The sequence below is a fragment of the Phoca vitulina genome, unplaced genomic scaffold (genome assembly GCF_004348235.1).
Source record: "Phoca vitulina isolate PV1807 unplaced genomic scaffold, GSC_HSeal_1.0 scaffold9, whole genome shotgun sequence".
NCBI lineage: Eukaryota > Metazoa > Chordata > Mammalia > Carnivora > Phocidae > Phoca > Phoca vitulina.
Genome location: NW_022589712.1, coordinates 33,358,947 through 33,375,198, shown reverse-complemented (window position 1 = coordinate 33,375,198; position 16,252 = coordinate 33,358,947). Strand labels below are relative to the sequence as shown.

At 41.0% G+C, this 16,252-nt stretch overlaps 1 protein-coding gene across 5 annotated transcripts in view; it reads left to right on the top strand.

The window, feature by feature from the left end:
* L3MBTL3 (L3MBTL histone methyl-lysine binding protein 3) overlaps positions 1 to 16,252 on the top strand; it is a 119,574-nt gene that overhangs the window by 1,797 nt on the left and 101,525 nt on the right. For 4 of the 5 annotated variants that reach the window (XM_032407887.1, XM_032407883.1, XM_032407886.1 and 1 more), the window contains exon 2: positions 2,261 to 2,340. The gene's annotated coding sequence lies outside the window, so the exon portion shown is untranslated. Of the gene's footprint in view, positions 1 to 570; positions 740 to 2,260; positions 2,341 to 16,252 lie in introns of those variants that run through there. The other variant, XM_032407885.1, reaches the window with a different exon arrangement.

The following is a 16,252-nucleotide window of genomic DNA, read 5'->3' as shown; positions in this document are numbered from 1 at the left end:
CCGTGCCGAGCCGCGCCGGCCAGGGTGCGGGCGCGGGCGTGTGTCGGGAGGCGGCGGCGGCGGCGGTAGCGGCGGGCGGCGGCGGCGGCGGCGGCCGCGCCGGGGCGGCGGGCGGGTGGGGGGGAGGCACGGGGCTGCTTTTCCTGCAACTTGTTTACGCCGCCCTTATATTGGGGAGGCAGAGAGGGGTCCGGGTCGGGCCGCCGCCCGCCTCGCGCCGCGTGCGTGTGCCATTCCGGAATAATGGGTTTTGCACACTCGCGTCCTGGGCCCGGCGGGCCGTCCTCGCGCCGCGGCGGCCGGGCGGGGGGAAGTAGAGGCCGGCGGGGGTGGGGATCGGGAAGCGCAGAAGCCGAGGCATCCGCCGCGCGCCCCGCGAGCTGGTGGGGGGGGGGGAGGGAGGAAAACTTGTGAGCCCTGGAGGCGGTGGGGGGGGGGCATGGTGGCACGGGCGGGGGGAGGACGCAACTTTCGTGTTGGTGGTAAAACTTTAATTACCTTTAAAGAAAAAGGCCTTTTGATTACCTCCTCCCCCCCCCCCCTTTCTGGTCAAAGCATGGCCCACAGTGCGACCGTGAGAGAAAGTTTAAAAGCAGGCGGTTTCTTAGCCGCCTTCTCCGCGGAGGGGTGGGGGTATCTGTTTGTCCGTCTGCGCTCGGAGAGAGGTGGGGGTAACGAGTCGCCCTCCGGGGTCGCGAAGACCGTAGCCCTTACCCCACCCTTCCACGGGGAGACGAAGGTAAACGTCGCTTCAGTTTCCCTCCTCCCCGCCTTCCCCCCCCGCTTCCTTTTCCTCCCCCTCCCCGCCGATTTTTTTGAGGGGACCCAAAAAACGGAGTCTCTTTCCTTATGCAACTTCCTCGGGCGCTGTGAGCACGGCCCTTCCCCCTCCCTGCATCCCTTGGCCCGCTCCTTTCCCACCTCGGGTCCACCGCCAGAGAAAATGCATTAGAAATCATTCAAAGTCTACAGAAACAAAAATAGATTTTTTTAATTGTTCTAAGTTAAGGGAAACAGATGAGAAATAAGATTTTGGGCGGGGGGGGCGGACGACGGCTAGGCGAGTGCGTCGAATTTTAATTTTGATTTTCCTAGAGCGTTGTTTGTGATATTTTTATTGGTTTGGGGAGCCCGAGAGTCTCTGTACTGGCTAGTTCGGTCGCGTGGATTTTTGCGCAAGTTTTTAGAAAAACACTGACTCGAGTAGAGCATTTCTCCGGAAAGTTTCAAGTGCAGCAAAATAGCGAACATGCAAAACTGGCCAAGGGGAGACCTCTAGTGGTTAAACGCATCTTTAAGTTCGGAAGGCCGAGAGCAAAGTTTGGCCTTTGCTTGTAGCTACGTAGTCTATTCAGACGTGGAAGTAATTAGAGGACCTGAGCGAGCAGCCAGATGTTGTGTGAATGGATGCCCATCAGAAATAGAAGGTTTAGTAAATTGGAGAGCAGATAAGTTCTGACGACCCAGAGCCTGTAGCTTCGATCCCTCTTCATTTATATGGGAAAAACACTTTGCTTTTATTCGGGGATTTGAGATGGGTCCGTAACTGGGTTAGAAACAGTTTGTCTTTATATTTATTATTGTCTTTATCTTTAATCAATCAGGAGTCACAGCAGGTCGTTTCATTTTGAATGTTAATAAAAATACAAAGTGTTTAAAACTTCGAAAAAAAATGAAAAAGACCTTTGGTTGAAATTTGTCTTTTATATAAGCTGATTATTTTATTCTCTAATAAATACAATTAAAGGATGGTGCTTAGTTTCTTAACCGTGCCGTTATATATAGTCAGTCATAAAATAAGCGGTCCCTTTTAGTTCTAAGAGTGTAATTTTGTTTCACTGGTTAAGACATTACTTCTGAATACTTTGTTTAAGTTGTGATTTAAATATTTACATACATGGGAAAAAACTGCTTACGTAATATCTATTCATTTGCTAGCGTGTGTTCTGCAATGTAACTTTAAAGATAAAAGCACTGAGAAAAATTAAAGTTGAATCAAATGATCCCTGTAACTTTCACCTGCTGGTCATACAAAGGGGGAATCTTTAATTTAGGAATTTACGATAAGGGAATGATATGAATGATAAAATCCATTTCGTCTCATCCAGAACTAGTTTATTTTATTTTTAATATACTGAGTGGTATTGTGTGAAATTATGCAATAAGTCAGTGATTCAAAATTTAAACATATTAATTGTGGACTTGAAGGCTTCTTTTTTATTACAAAGCATTGATTTTATATTTCCTCTCTTTCAATTAGTGCTGGACCTTTAGGAGAAGTCTTGGGGGTGGACAGCAATCCTAAAGACTACCGGGGAGTTATTTCTTCACTGCCACTAGGTAAGATTTGCTTGTTGAAACAAATTGCTTGGTATATTTGCAAATGTTAAAAGCTGCGCTTGGGGATCAGGAAGGAGAATGTGGGACAGGGTTGACAGAAAAGCATCATTTTGTGGGGGCTGTTTTGAATGCATGAAAGTCTTGACATGAAGTGTGATGGAGGCTCAAGTAAATAAAACATTAAGAAAAGTTCCAAGATTGTCCTGGATAATTTTTGGACTGGCTCTTTTAATAGATTCTTAATTTTCATTTCAGTTGTACCTGTTTTCTACTGAAAGCAAATAGTTTTATTCTTTGAAATTGAAAAAATGGGAAAACTAGAACAAAGCACTTGTAAGTTAATGTAACTGTTGTAACACAGTGATATGGAAGATTCTGGAACTTGTTAAAATTTTGTAGGTGAAATTTACAACAAGAGTTTTTGGGCATTTAAGTAATTTAACTTTTGTGGCTTAAATCCAGTGTGGACCAACTTGTGCCAAATATCAAGCCAAAGGGCTGTGACTTTCCAGGTGTTAGCATAGACTTGTCAACTTTTGAACTTATCTCCACAGAGAATATAGCTGTTGTCTAATAAGATCCCTTTGGTAATTTTGGAGGGTGCTTGCTGGTTTATGTCTAGTAATTCAGGGCCCATTTTCAGGACAAAGGTTGTTCTCCAGCAAAGAGGGCAGCCCTCTGTAGGTAAACCATCAAAGTATATTTGTGCTACTCTAGTGCTTTCTATTTATACGTCCACTCCCCCCACCCCCCACCCCCCGATTTAATTTTTTTCCTCTCCTTTTTTCCTTCTTTTCATTTGGTCTGTTTTAAGTATTAAAGGAGTTGCTAATTCTTGTTTGGGAAAAACAAATAAAACAAAATCAATTAGTCCTACCTTTTTTGATAAGACTAATAATCCTCATTGGGCTATCTTGGAACTAGGATAGCTAGATGTCAACACTGAATAGTTACTGGTGTAAAAATGATTGTTAATGGGAGTTTATTGCCATTTTCTGCTTGTGGATGGTCTTGAATGGTGTAAGTAGCCAAATAAATAGATTGGGTCCATGTGGATGATGCAACAGAGACAGTGGGGCGAGAGCAACTCCAAGATCATGCAGACAGAAGTAGAGTGCAAGCAGAGTAGAAGGTGTTTCCTAGGATGCTGAGTTTCATGTTTAGAAATGCTGAGTGGAAGACAGTGATTGTTTTTCTTCATTTGGGGAATCACTGTGGCTGTGGATAGAGTGCTAAAGTGGGAATCAGAAGACAGTTTGGCCTCTAAATGTATCACATTGTATCAGTCACTTTACCTCTTTCAGCCTAGATTTCCCCATCTGGAAAATGGGGGCAACAGTGCTTGCTTCACTTCCTTTGTTGAAAGGATAAAATAAGGTTTTGAGAACTATAAAGACTTATTCAAATGTTTGGTAGTCATATTCCCATTTTACCTTAGTCAGGTTTTGTGAAGGGCAGGAAGTAGGTTGTAAAGGGCAGAACAGAGTGATTTAAATCCTGGCTAAAATTATGAGATTGGTTTCTGGTATATATATTATGTGGACTTGTCACAATACTTCCAGGAGATATTTCTTTTCTTTAGGAAAAAAGTAGTTTATCTTTAATAGCATTGGCTCATTGCAGGAAGGGACCATGTTTTAACATGATGCTGAATATAAACTGAAATTTATTTATCCCAATCTAGTCATTTAATAGGTAGGAGTAAGTGAAATAAATCAAATTTAAAATGATGCCTAATTGTGGAAATGGGAGGGTAGTGAAAGTAGAAGGGTTGGTGTGAGGGGAATTCGTGTGCTGTAATTAATATTTTAGTTGTGTGAGTCTGCTGGGAAATGAGCATGAGAAAATAGGTAACTGGGGTAGTAAGATTTATACTCTAGGGGTCAGAAAATGGGTCCTGCAAATGACTGGATTTAGGGAAAGGTCCATGCAGGGCTTCCCCCCACTCCACTTAGGTTTTCTAGACCCCTTTGCTACTTTATTCTAACTAACCACCTATTACCGAGATAAGAAAAAAAAAGTCACAAGTATTGTCTGTCATCATTCTCAATTTGCTGATACTGAACTTGACAAACCCTGACAAGTTTTAGTTAGTTTTAGTGCATCTCTCATCTCTCTCTACAAGACAAGAGAGATGAACATCCAATCAATGTTCTAAGAATTCAAAAACTCAATAGTGGAGGGAAGAAGAAGTATGTGTCCTGTTGAATTAGTCCTTGAGTAATTGAGGGTTGGTTCTTGAATAGTTTCCCCTAGTTTGTTTGGTAGTTTATTTCTAGGAATATATATTTCTTTCTTTCTTTCTTTCTTTCTTTCTTTTTCTTTCTTTCTCTTTCTTTCTTTCCTTTCTAAAGAATTTATTTATTTATTTGATGGAGAGAGACACAGTGAGAGAGGGAACAGAAGCAGGGGGAGTGGGAGAGGGAGAAACAGGCTTCCCACCAAGCAGGGAGCCCGATGCGGGGCTCAGTGCGGGGCTCAGTTCCAGGACCCTGGGATCATGACCTGAGCTGAAGGCAGACGCTTAACGACTGAGCCACCCAGGCACCCTTCTAAGAATATATATTTCAACCCAGGCTTTTTGTGGCAGATATAGTTAAAATGGGAAATTTATAAGAGAAGTTACTTTATGTGGTATGGGACAAGGATACCCTTGGGATTCAGAGGATGGGTAACCTGAGTGATCCCTCTTGCAATGTTTCTCCTAGTTAACTAATTTTTCTTGAGCTCTTATATCTTATAGTGCTGAACACCAAAAGACTAGGTCTTTGCCCTTGAGTTCCCTAGACCCTCACCCCAGTAGCGGACACAGCTCTGAACTCTGTTAAGAACCAAGCTGCACTTGGTACCAGTAGGAAAGAACAAGGGACCCAGCACTCTTGGGAGCCGGTGAGTCAGGAAACAGATTCCTGGGTTGACTGAGCAGGACAATGCCATATAATTGTATATACATGGCACAATGTTCCATCCCCTTTTTAATGCTTAGTCTTCAGAAATTAATAAGAAGCTCTTTACCCATGATATGGAATTTCTGAATTATATATCCGGTGACGGTGATGGGTTTGGGCAGTTCTTTTCTTCTTTGACTAGTGTGTTCACAAGGATAACTTCCTGGTGTAGATTGCTCTTCTTGCTCCCATTGAGGAACTCATTCCTCACAAGAATTTGGGGGACACTGTATTTAAAGAGAACCAGTTATTTGGGAGGCACTGTATTTAGAGAGAACTACTTATACCTTCATATGTGTGTATATTTGTATATGATGTCCTGAAATTCAGGGCATCCGCAGAAAATATATTTTGTAAAGGACCTCATTATCCAATGGGAATATTCTCAGGTTGTCTGTTTAGTAAGTTAGATTATTTTACTGACACATGAGGATATGGGTAAACAGTGGCACATTATGAACTAGTTTGTACTGCTTGTAGCAACAGCTCTGCAGCAAGTGGATGAAAGCAAAAGGCCAGGAAAAGGGTACCCTTGCAATGTAACTGAGTTTGATTTATGAAGTCAAGTTGAGAAAGACATTTAAGAAATTCCCCCTTGACGAGGCAGGGTGGTTTGGGGGAAAGAACAGGACTTTTGAGAGGGAGTTGAGTGAAGTTGGGTGAACTTGGATGAGAGAACTTCCTTAGAAGTGGACCTAGAATTGGTTAGTTGGGCAGCGATTGGAGGAATTACATGTGTATTATACGTAATAGTAAAATGTTTCCTTTATTATTATTCTTCCTGTAAGCCAGTGTTTTGTGTCTGTCAACAAATATTTATTGAGCACCTGTTTTTTTGGAAGTCTCAGCTGGGGAGTGCTTCACATAATCTTCACTTAGAACAGGGCTGAATGAATGAATGGGTTAGGGCTACAAAGAAACAGCAGACCTTGGCCTCCATGTGTTCGTAATTCCAGTTGAGGAAATAACCCGCACCACATCCCGTACAGTGGTGACTAATGAAACAAAGCCACAGTTCAGCGCTCGTGCTCCGGAAAGGTAGAGATGAATGCAGTGAGCGCTATGGTGGTACCACTGCATGTGGCCTTAAACGTATTGCTGAGGTAAAGACCTGGGAGGTGGGGTGTCCTCCGCAAAACACTGCCAAGTGTTGCTATATTAAGTATAATTGTATATTGAGTGCCTTCTGAATGTCAGGCATTGAGCTAGGCACTTTATATTCTTTCATTCATTCATTCACTTATTTATGTGCCCAGTGAATACTTGCTGGGTGCCTTCTCTCTGCCCAGGCGCTGGTGTAGCTCTGAGTATTATCTCGCATACTTTCCCTAACCTTGTGCAGTTGGTATTATTGTTTCACTTTTAGAGCAAACTGGTGCTCAGAGATAGCAACTTGTCTAAGTTCATATCATGCCGTTTGAAAGGGGTAGGGCCAGGGAAATTGGTACTGGCTTATGATTGTCTTGTTATGTCTTTAGGTTTCTAATTTTCAAAAAAGTAATTCTTAGAATATTTTTAAGAAAACACATTTCCAGATTAATGTATTTACTCTCATACATTTGTTTACTAAGATGAGCAATAGCAAACAGGTATCAGAAAAAATAATGGGGAGAAAACTCTATCTCTTCACTTTCCTTTGTTTTTTTTCTTTTTTAAACCAAGAATTGGGAAAAGACCGACTACTGAATTATACTGAAAAGAACACCTTGGTCTGGCTCATGGCCTTGAAATGATCACAGACTGTTAAGAAAACATGACTCAGATTAGGTATGAGAATTACTGGGCTTATTTGTAAAGAGGTTTCACTTGTTCTTTGTAGGAAGAGAATAGATGAGGCGGTAGGGTTAGTTCTCAAAAAATGTAGATCAGTCAGTCAGTAGAAAGGATGGGACCTAAATTTATTAAAGTGAACATAAAAGATGATGGAATTTACTCAGAAGGCAGGATTATAAAAGGAAAGAAAAAAATTAAATTGAGGGATAGAGATATTGGTGGGGAGAAGCTGGGGGCAGGGCTGAGTGTAGAGTGCTGGAATCAAAATTAAAAAAAAAAAGAAAACAGGAAATATGACTAATAATACATTCAACAACAGTGCTATGGTTACTGTTATACTCTTTAACTAGAAGAGTATGCTCGTGCTTGCCAGATGAAGTGAAGAGTCTCTGTTGATTCATGAGGTGGTTCTGTGTCGCAGTGGGAGTCAGAGAGTATCTCTGGTATATGAGTTTGGTCCACCAAGCAGAGCTTTAGTCTGACTTAGGGGGATGCCGTTGCATGCATTGATCATAGGGTAATAGACTGTTTCTCCTTTAATGAAGCTCTGTCACCCTATAAACTTTTTTGAACACTTACTACAGGCGGGCTGTTTTAAGATTGGACCGTAGCTTTGTGTTATGTGTAATTTTGTAACGTTAAACTACTTCGGTAGTAGAACATTTTGAGTAGGATTGTTCAGGCACCAAAATCATTTGATTATTTTCCCCTCATGTGTTACACTGACTGAACCCTGAACTGTGAATTGAAATTCCTAAGAGATCAATGTGGTCAGGTTGTTAAGTGGTCTAAATAATTCACCCTGTTGCTTTGTGTTCTTATTTGGTGGATTTGAGGCCTAGCTGTTCAATCTGTTGATAAGGAGTTTAGTTACAAATGGTTATCAAGATAAACCTGTAGACTTGACTCGTGTGAGAGAAATAAAATCTGGTCACATCTACTTTATTAAATACAAAAGAGAAATCAAGTGTAAATCTCTTAATTTTAGCTCTGTGTTCTATAAAAATATGAAGCGGAGTAAGAAAAAGATGCTACTTTTAGCATTTAAAAAATTATGAAATGAAATAAGAGAAAAGAACAAGATACTACTTTTAGTTTTTCTTTTTTGAGTTCATGCATATTTTGCATAAGCATGGACATATCTGTGTCAGACAGGTTCTTGTTCTTTTTATGCCCTTCGAGTCCCTTTAATGGGTGTAAAATTTCTATTACGACTCTATTAGTGTAGTGATGTTGATGATATGATAGCACTTGTCAGGATATTTTTGCCTCAAATTGAGATATCTTATACTCTGTACACTGAAAATGAACTTCCAATAAAAGCATTTGATGAGAGTATATTAAATATGCCATAGGCCTGTTAATGTCAGTTTGTGATTTCGTTTTCTATGTACATTTTTTTTTTTTTCTTGAAAGGCATTTTTCATTTTCTGTTCCTCCTTTAGAGGAAGTAAGTAGGTTAGGCCACAGAATCTCAAATAATTCATCCTTCTTACAGTAACAAGCGGGAAGGCAGGAAGTTGAGATTTTGTAAAGGTTGCTTTCGGTGACTACCCCTTTGTGTATAATCTCCATGGCAGAAAAGGTAGCAAATCAGATAAACCATGGCTGCATGAATAGGATCATTGTCATTAAAATATGGCCAGGAGATACTGTTTTTGAGAAAGTATCAATAAGAAGGAACCATCCTATAACCGATTTCATATTTAAAGGAAGCATAGATTGGTTGCCCCTTAGTCATCTACTATGTAAGGGTAGATGTGGACAGAAGACCCAGATTCTCAAGGATTTGTTCTTGATGGTACTGAGATTTCATTTCTCACACGGAAATGATCTAGAGTTTTGCCTGCTGAAAATCTATGAGCTTGGGCCCTGGGGGCAAAATTTTACATCTCTCCACAACGGGATCTCAATTCCAGTATGTGTGTGATTCAGAGTTCTTATCAGGCGGGTGAGTAGAATATCAAAGCTGGTATCTGTCATGCTTGATTTGAAAGGAAAATTTTTCTTTGTAGCAATATGTGTTTGTTGAGAGATGCTTCAAGTGTGAGTTTAGATTTTTCTCTTATCCTTATTGAATAAGCCTGTTTAAGAGGTTTGAATTTAACTTCTTTTGATGTGTCCTCCACTGACACTTAAATAAGGAGGGTTTCTTGGAGCAATAATGTTATGCTTCTGCCAACAAAGCAAGTAAATACTTAGCAGCCTAGCTGTGAGTTAGAATTTCACTGAAGAATATGAGATAGATGGACATGAATTTGATATTTTTTTTCTGATTTCCCCTCTCCCTAATTCCCACCCACAACTAGTCTGTTGCATTTTCCCCTTCTCTTTTTATTCATTCATTTGATAAATTGTATTGATACCTACAATGGGTATTCATCAGGGTTAAGGAAATGAATAAATGAAGGTCCCTTTCCTCCAAAGGCTCGTCCAAGTAGATGATCATGATACAATGTCAGAAGTATCGTGATGGTGGTGTAGATTCTCTCTTCCTAGTCTCTCTTCTGGCATATCACATACACATACTCCAGTACTTGTAAAGAGAAGGATTCTCTTCTTTGGGGAGGACCTATAGCTTTCATCTCTCTTTCTCCTGTGGGCCTTTCATAGGACCTGGAACCACAGTTGGTATGTGAGGAAGCTTTTATACCTCCTCAGCCAAAATATCCATAAGGTTGCCAATGGTCTACTCTTGGGTCATCATTCAGAGATTATGTCCTTCTGACTTTTTTTGGTTGTTATAACGTTCTTTTGTGGCGAAACTAAGAGTTATTGACCTTATATCACTTTCCCAAATTCATTTTGAAAGTTTACATGTCCGTGAAATCCAGAGTCTTACCATTATTCTTAACCTGCCATTTTTCTTCACCTTCACCTCTGGACTCCTCTGAGAAATCATTTAGGGCTTTGTGGTGCAGAGGTCTTGGCCTTTGCAGTTATCATTCCCCTGCCCTGGTATGCTTCAGATATTGGGCAAACTGGTGCCTGGAGGGAATGTGGACGCTGGAGAGCTGTTTGTTTTGTTTTCTTCAAAATAGCTGCGGCTCCATGTACTGCATGTCTACCATGTGCAAAACACTCTTAGCGTGCATGATTGAAACACACGTTTTTACAACTATGTAAAGTAGATATTCCCATTCCATTTTCTTGATGAAGGAGCCTAAGGCTCAAGAGAGGTTAGGTACCCTGCCAGGATTATGCAGTAGTTGGGAAATTATGAGGCTAGGACTCAAACCCAAGTGCTCTCGGGCTCCAGAGCCCGTGCTTGTCACCATCGCACTAGATTGGCTTCTGTGTTGATTAAAATACAACATGCTGGGCCCTGCAGTAGAGTCTGAGGGCCACTGTCTTGGGAGATAAAAGTTTGTTTCTTGTCTGGATGACCTCAATTTTCTTGCCTGTTAAATGTAATCAGTCTTAAGAGGTAGTTGTGAGGGGAGCACTGGGTGGCTCAGTCGTTAAGCGTCTGCCTTCGGCTCAGGTCATGATCCCAGGGTCCTGGGATTGAGCCCCGCATCGGGCTCCCTGCTCTGCGGGAAGCCTGCTTCTCCCTTTCCCACTCCCCCTGCTTGTGTTCCCTCTCTCGCTGTGTCTCTCTCTGTCAAATAAATAAATAAAGTCTTAAAAAGAAAAAAATGACAATGCATGGAAGAGACTCCTCTGCTCCAGTATGTCTGTATCTCCTTCATGTATCTTGGGCTTTTTTGCCTTTGTTCAGTCACCCCTTTGTAGCCGTGTGCTTGTGAGTGTGTGAGTTTTCCCCCTACAGGCTGTGTACCTCTCCGAGGTCATGAAGGTGCAGGCCATCAGAGAGGAAATCAGAAAACGGTAGACAGGCCTGAGGAGTCAGAGGCCATATCTTTCTCGGGATCGCTTTCTCCAGCCTGGACTTCAAGGACTGCAGGTCTGGAGGGCATTCTCCAGGCTTAGATACTATGAATCTCACCACTCAGATGCAGGTGGGGAACTAGGTCCGAAGGTAGCATTTGTAGCTGAATCTAACATGAAGATGAATCAATTTTATTCCTCTAAAATACTACCTACTTTCATGTTATTTCCTGAATTTATTTTCCGTGGCTCAGCATTTTCCCAAAGGCCAGGGGCAGGGGAGGTGGGGGTGGAGGACTCCATGGAATTCGATGCACTGTGATAATAGAGTCACAAGGCAAGGTGACCGTGGGAAGCTTTGGCTTGGCCAGTACTTCACAGATCACCACACTGCTACTGATGTGCACTGTACATGTCCTGAAGACCCCCAGGGTATTCCACCTCTCTCTCAACAAAAAAACTTTGTATCACAGGACAGGAATCAGTGGTCTCCCAAAAGTTGTGTTTTGAGGAACAGACTGGGAAATGTTGCTGTGGCCTTTCATCTAGTTTAGTTGCAAAGCCTTAGCCTGGCCTGCAGTGTATAGTCAGACCAGCATAGTGGCAGAGAGAGCCTGGCCTTCAGGCCCAACTCCTTCCCGGTATGGCAGACCCTTCTCCATCACTTCGGAGCTATTGTCCTATGAAGAAAGGTAGTAGTCAAGGGAAACAAAAGCAAAAATAAACTGTTGGGACTACACCAAATAAAAAGCTTTTACACAGAAAAGGAAACCAATAACAAAACAAAAAGGCATCCTACTGAACGGAAGGAGATATTTGTAAATGATATATCTAATAAGGGGTTAATATCCAAAGTATATAAAGAACTTATACAACTCAACGCCAGAAAAACCCAATCCAATTAAATGTTGGGCAGAGGACTTGAATAGACATTTTTCCAAAGCAGACTTGCACATGGCCAGTGGACGAATGAAAGATGCTTGACATCAGTAACCATCCAGGAAATGCAAATTAAAACCACAATGAGATAGCAGCTCATACCAATCAGAATGGCTAGTATAAAAAAGACAAGAAATCATAAGTGTTGGCGAGCATGTAGAATAAAGTGAACCCTCATGCGCGCTGTTGATGGGAATGCAGTTTGGTGCCGCCACCATGGAAAACAGTATGGAAGTTCCTCAGAAAATTAAAAAATAAAAATACTATATGATCCAGTAATTCCACTACCAGTATTTATCCAAAGAAAACAGAAAATACTAATTTGAAAAGATATATGCACCCCTGTGTTTATAGTGACATTCCTTATAATAGCCAAGCTATGGAAACAACCCAAGTGTCTATCCATAGATGAATGGATAAAGAAGATGTGAGATATATATATATATATATATATATGTATACACACACACACACACGCACAATGGAATATTACTCAACCATAAGAAAGAATGAGATCTTGCCGTCAGCAACAACATGGGTGGACCTAGGCTAAGTGAAAGAAGTCAGACAGAGAAAGACAGAAACCACATGATTTCACTTGTATGTGGAATCTAAAAAAACCAAAACAAACGAACAAATAAAAAAAACAGACTCTCAAATACAGAGAACAAACTGCTAGTTGCCAAAGGGGAGGAAAGAGGGGGGATGGGCAGAATAGGTGAAGAGGATTAAGAGGTATAAAAAAGAGCTAGTAGTCTTTTCTGGAGCTATGTAAATATGAGATATTATTAACAATAAAATATCTGCTTTTATGGAGTGATCTTGAATCTTGTGATATTTAGATTTTGAACAGGTGGCCTACCGTAAGAGATACCACAGAAATACAATCAAATGAGAGAAACAAAAGTCATGGTCTAATTTTTTTAAGGTCCCTTGAGCAGCTTTCATGAACTCACATAATTGTTAAACCAGATAATTATAATAAAAAGCTAACATTTTATTGACTGCTTACTCCGTGATAGGCGCTAGGCTAAGGTATTATCTGATTTATCTCATGGAACCTTACTTACCATTGCCCAATGAAGAAAGGTTCCATTCTCCACACCTTATAGGTGGGGGAATTGAGACTTCCAGAGCTTAACTGGTCTGAGGTTACTGAGTAGGCAGTTGTCAGATTTTGAAAAGTGAAATGAAGAGGAGGAAGGAAGAAGGAAGCAGTTGAGGAAAAGGTGAAGGATAGAAGGGGGAACTGATGAGTGCATGGCAGGTTTTGGGGATGATCCATGAAGTAATTAATTTGCGCCTATGACGGGATGACAAGGAGCAGGGTGGGTGGGGATAGGGAGGCACAAAACAGTTTTATGAGCCACATTAAGAAGGTGGTTAGCAGTGAAGAGAGGCTTTTTAGGTGGTGTTACCGAATTGTGACATTAGGACTTTTTGTAGGTCACACTGTGCCAGATAGAGCATTCGGTTAGGGACTGATGATTTCTACAAAGTAAACAAAAAGCCAGCTTCAGTTATTGGTATTAAAGTGGGCAGCATAGCAACAAGGCGTTGGATTTGCACAGTAGAGATTGACTTTTCTCATGGATATATGTTGCTCTGGATCTCATTGCTGTCTATCTTCTGCATAATTGGCCTTTTTGTTTGGTTCGTGACGATTATTTTAGGGTTAGCGTTCCTGACTCTTTACAAAAGATAGGTTGTCCTTTTAACCCAAACTGATTAAAACCAGGTGCTGATATCTAAGTTCTGTCATCTGAGTGACAGAATTTTAATCCGATTCTGCTTTTGAGGTGATGTTTATCCCCATTTTATAACCACTTCCAACTCATGGCCATATCCTCTCTGTACCTTATTTTTGAAGAACGCACCTGTTAACTGTAAAGCTATAATATGTAACACTAAAAAAGCCACTGTAAGATTATTAAAACTATTTAACTGCCCTTAGTGAACATTAACTAGCCATTCTTTTAAATATACTATTTTAAAACCGTGGTGTGAGCAGGAATGTCCCAGCTACAGTTAGCTCCTCTTCTTAATCTTTATTTCTCACTCTGTCTGCAGATCCAGACTTTTGGTTTATAGGCAGTGCCCACTCTCACTTGATTTTGAGCATCCTGGATTGGGTGGCTTATCTCTCAAGGGACTGTTGTCTTCATCTCAGTGCTGGGCAGGTTCTTCACCTTGACTCCGCTGTATGAGCTCAGCACTGGGGGAGTCCATGCCCCTCACTCGAGCCACCGCTTGTTTTATCCACTTAGTGGCAGATATGAATGAAGGGATTGTATGAAGGGGGGATTATGAAGGACACACAAACTCTGCTTATCTCTAGTCAAAATAAGATAACAGTAGATTCTTGACATTTGTGAAGGATATATCCCAAGGCAATCGCCAGTTCTCAACTTGAAAAAAAATCGTTGTAACATGCAATTCCTTCCTTCAGATTACTAAAGTATAACTGAAAAATGTAAAGGCTCTCTCTAGACCTTAACTACTTATCTTGCTTGATGAGCAATTTTTGTACTGTCTGGAGCACTTATTGAAACAAATTCACACATCTTTTCTACTTACTTCCTTTTGGAGCATTTGGTAGTTTTGTTCACACAATGTGTCTGAGTCATCATTGCATTTGACATTTCAGTCTTTAATTTATCTGAAACTTGTATTTTGTGGCTAGGGCCTAGCGCTTTCATAAACATTTCCATATTCCCCTCATTCTGTCATCAACACTAGAATCCACTAGCAGTTAATTTTGTTTCATTTCTTCACGAGAAACAGTGTTTTATCTCTTTCCTTACGGTGGCCATGGACTAAGACTAAGTGCTCTGAGTAAGAGCATCCCTGGACCGTGGCTGGTCCAGGCAACTTGCCCTTGCCCCTCAGCTTCATGGCATGTCTCATTCAGAGTCATGTCTCTGCAAGATAACAGATTACCGAATGTCATGGGAACTTCAGATGCTCTCAAGAGTGGTAGAAGCCATAAATAGTCTGTGAATGCCAGCGATCTACTATATATTTCTGATACCCAAGTTGTGGAGAAGTGAACCCTACCCTTCCTCTTCTCATCCATCTGTGGAGCTGATGCATTTGCATATACAGTTAAATACCTACTATTTAAATTACCCAAGAGCTTTGGGGAAGTTGACTTCCCTCAGTGACTTCTATGCTATAGCTTCTGTTGTTTACAGCAATCATAAACTAAATATTTTCATGGGAAGACCTGCCTTTCATGACATGAACTATTCTAAATTGACATGAAAAAGGATTTTAAAACATTTTTTTCATTAATTTTTTTTCTTTCAAGAAAATTTGAACAGGCAGCAGTATAAAGGAATGTCCAGAGAGCAGATTCCCTCCCATGGCTGTCTTTCAGCAGACTATTGCCTCTTCCTGGAGGCAGCCAGTGTTACCAGTTTCTGGTGAAGTTATTCACACACACACACACACACACACACACACACACCCTTTTGTTTTATAGAAGTGGTAGCACACAGTTTTTATACCTGGCATAAAATTAGAGTATTGGTAGTGTGTTGGAGCTCTTTCTATATCAGAATGTGAAGAGCTTCCTCATTGTTTTTTATAATGGCATTGAATGCCATATGGATGTACCTCAATTGTCCTTAATTGATGGACTTTTGGATTGTTTCCAGTTTTTTGACCTTACGAACAGACCTGTAGTCAGAATAACATTCTACATTTTTTCTTTTTACATATGTGCGAGTATCTGTAGAATAAATTTCTATGAGTAGAACTGCTGAGTTGGAGGATATGTTCTTGGAAATTGATCTCCAGAGAGGTTGTTTTCATTTATAATGCCACTGTCAATGCACGAGAGGGCCTGCTTCCCCATATTCTCATAACAGGATTTTTGAATATAAGATATTAACTAATCTCCTCATTGCCCCTTGTTTCTTGAAAACTAGTGGTATATGGTAGGTTGAGACTTCCAGGGATTTATTCATGTGAGAGACTGAGCGAGTTCATCCATTAGATACAACGTCCCAAGGGAGAGGCAAGTTGCAAAGCTTTGGTTTGGAGGCAAGGAATGGTGCCGGAGAGAGAGAGATACAGAAGGTAATTCTGAGGACAGTGTTGCATGTCATTTAATCTGTCTTCCAGCCCTTTTGTTGGAGGCTTAGGGCAAGAAGATTGTAATAAAAATGAGTAAAAGCTAAAGTGAACTGTTTCACCAAAGAGGGACTTTGGGAGTCTAATATGTTTGAATTAGTGTCAACAGTAATGGTCTCTGCCTTCGGTGAAGTCATCAGCTCCTAACAGTGAGCATCGGTAGAAGCACATTGGACATCAGAACCCTTGATTTTAACCATTTCCAGTCGTGATAGGAAAGCTAGTGGGAATCAAAGTATCAAAAGCTGCAGTGGTGTATTTGCTGGATAAGTGAACCCCAAAGT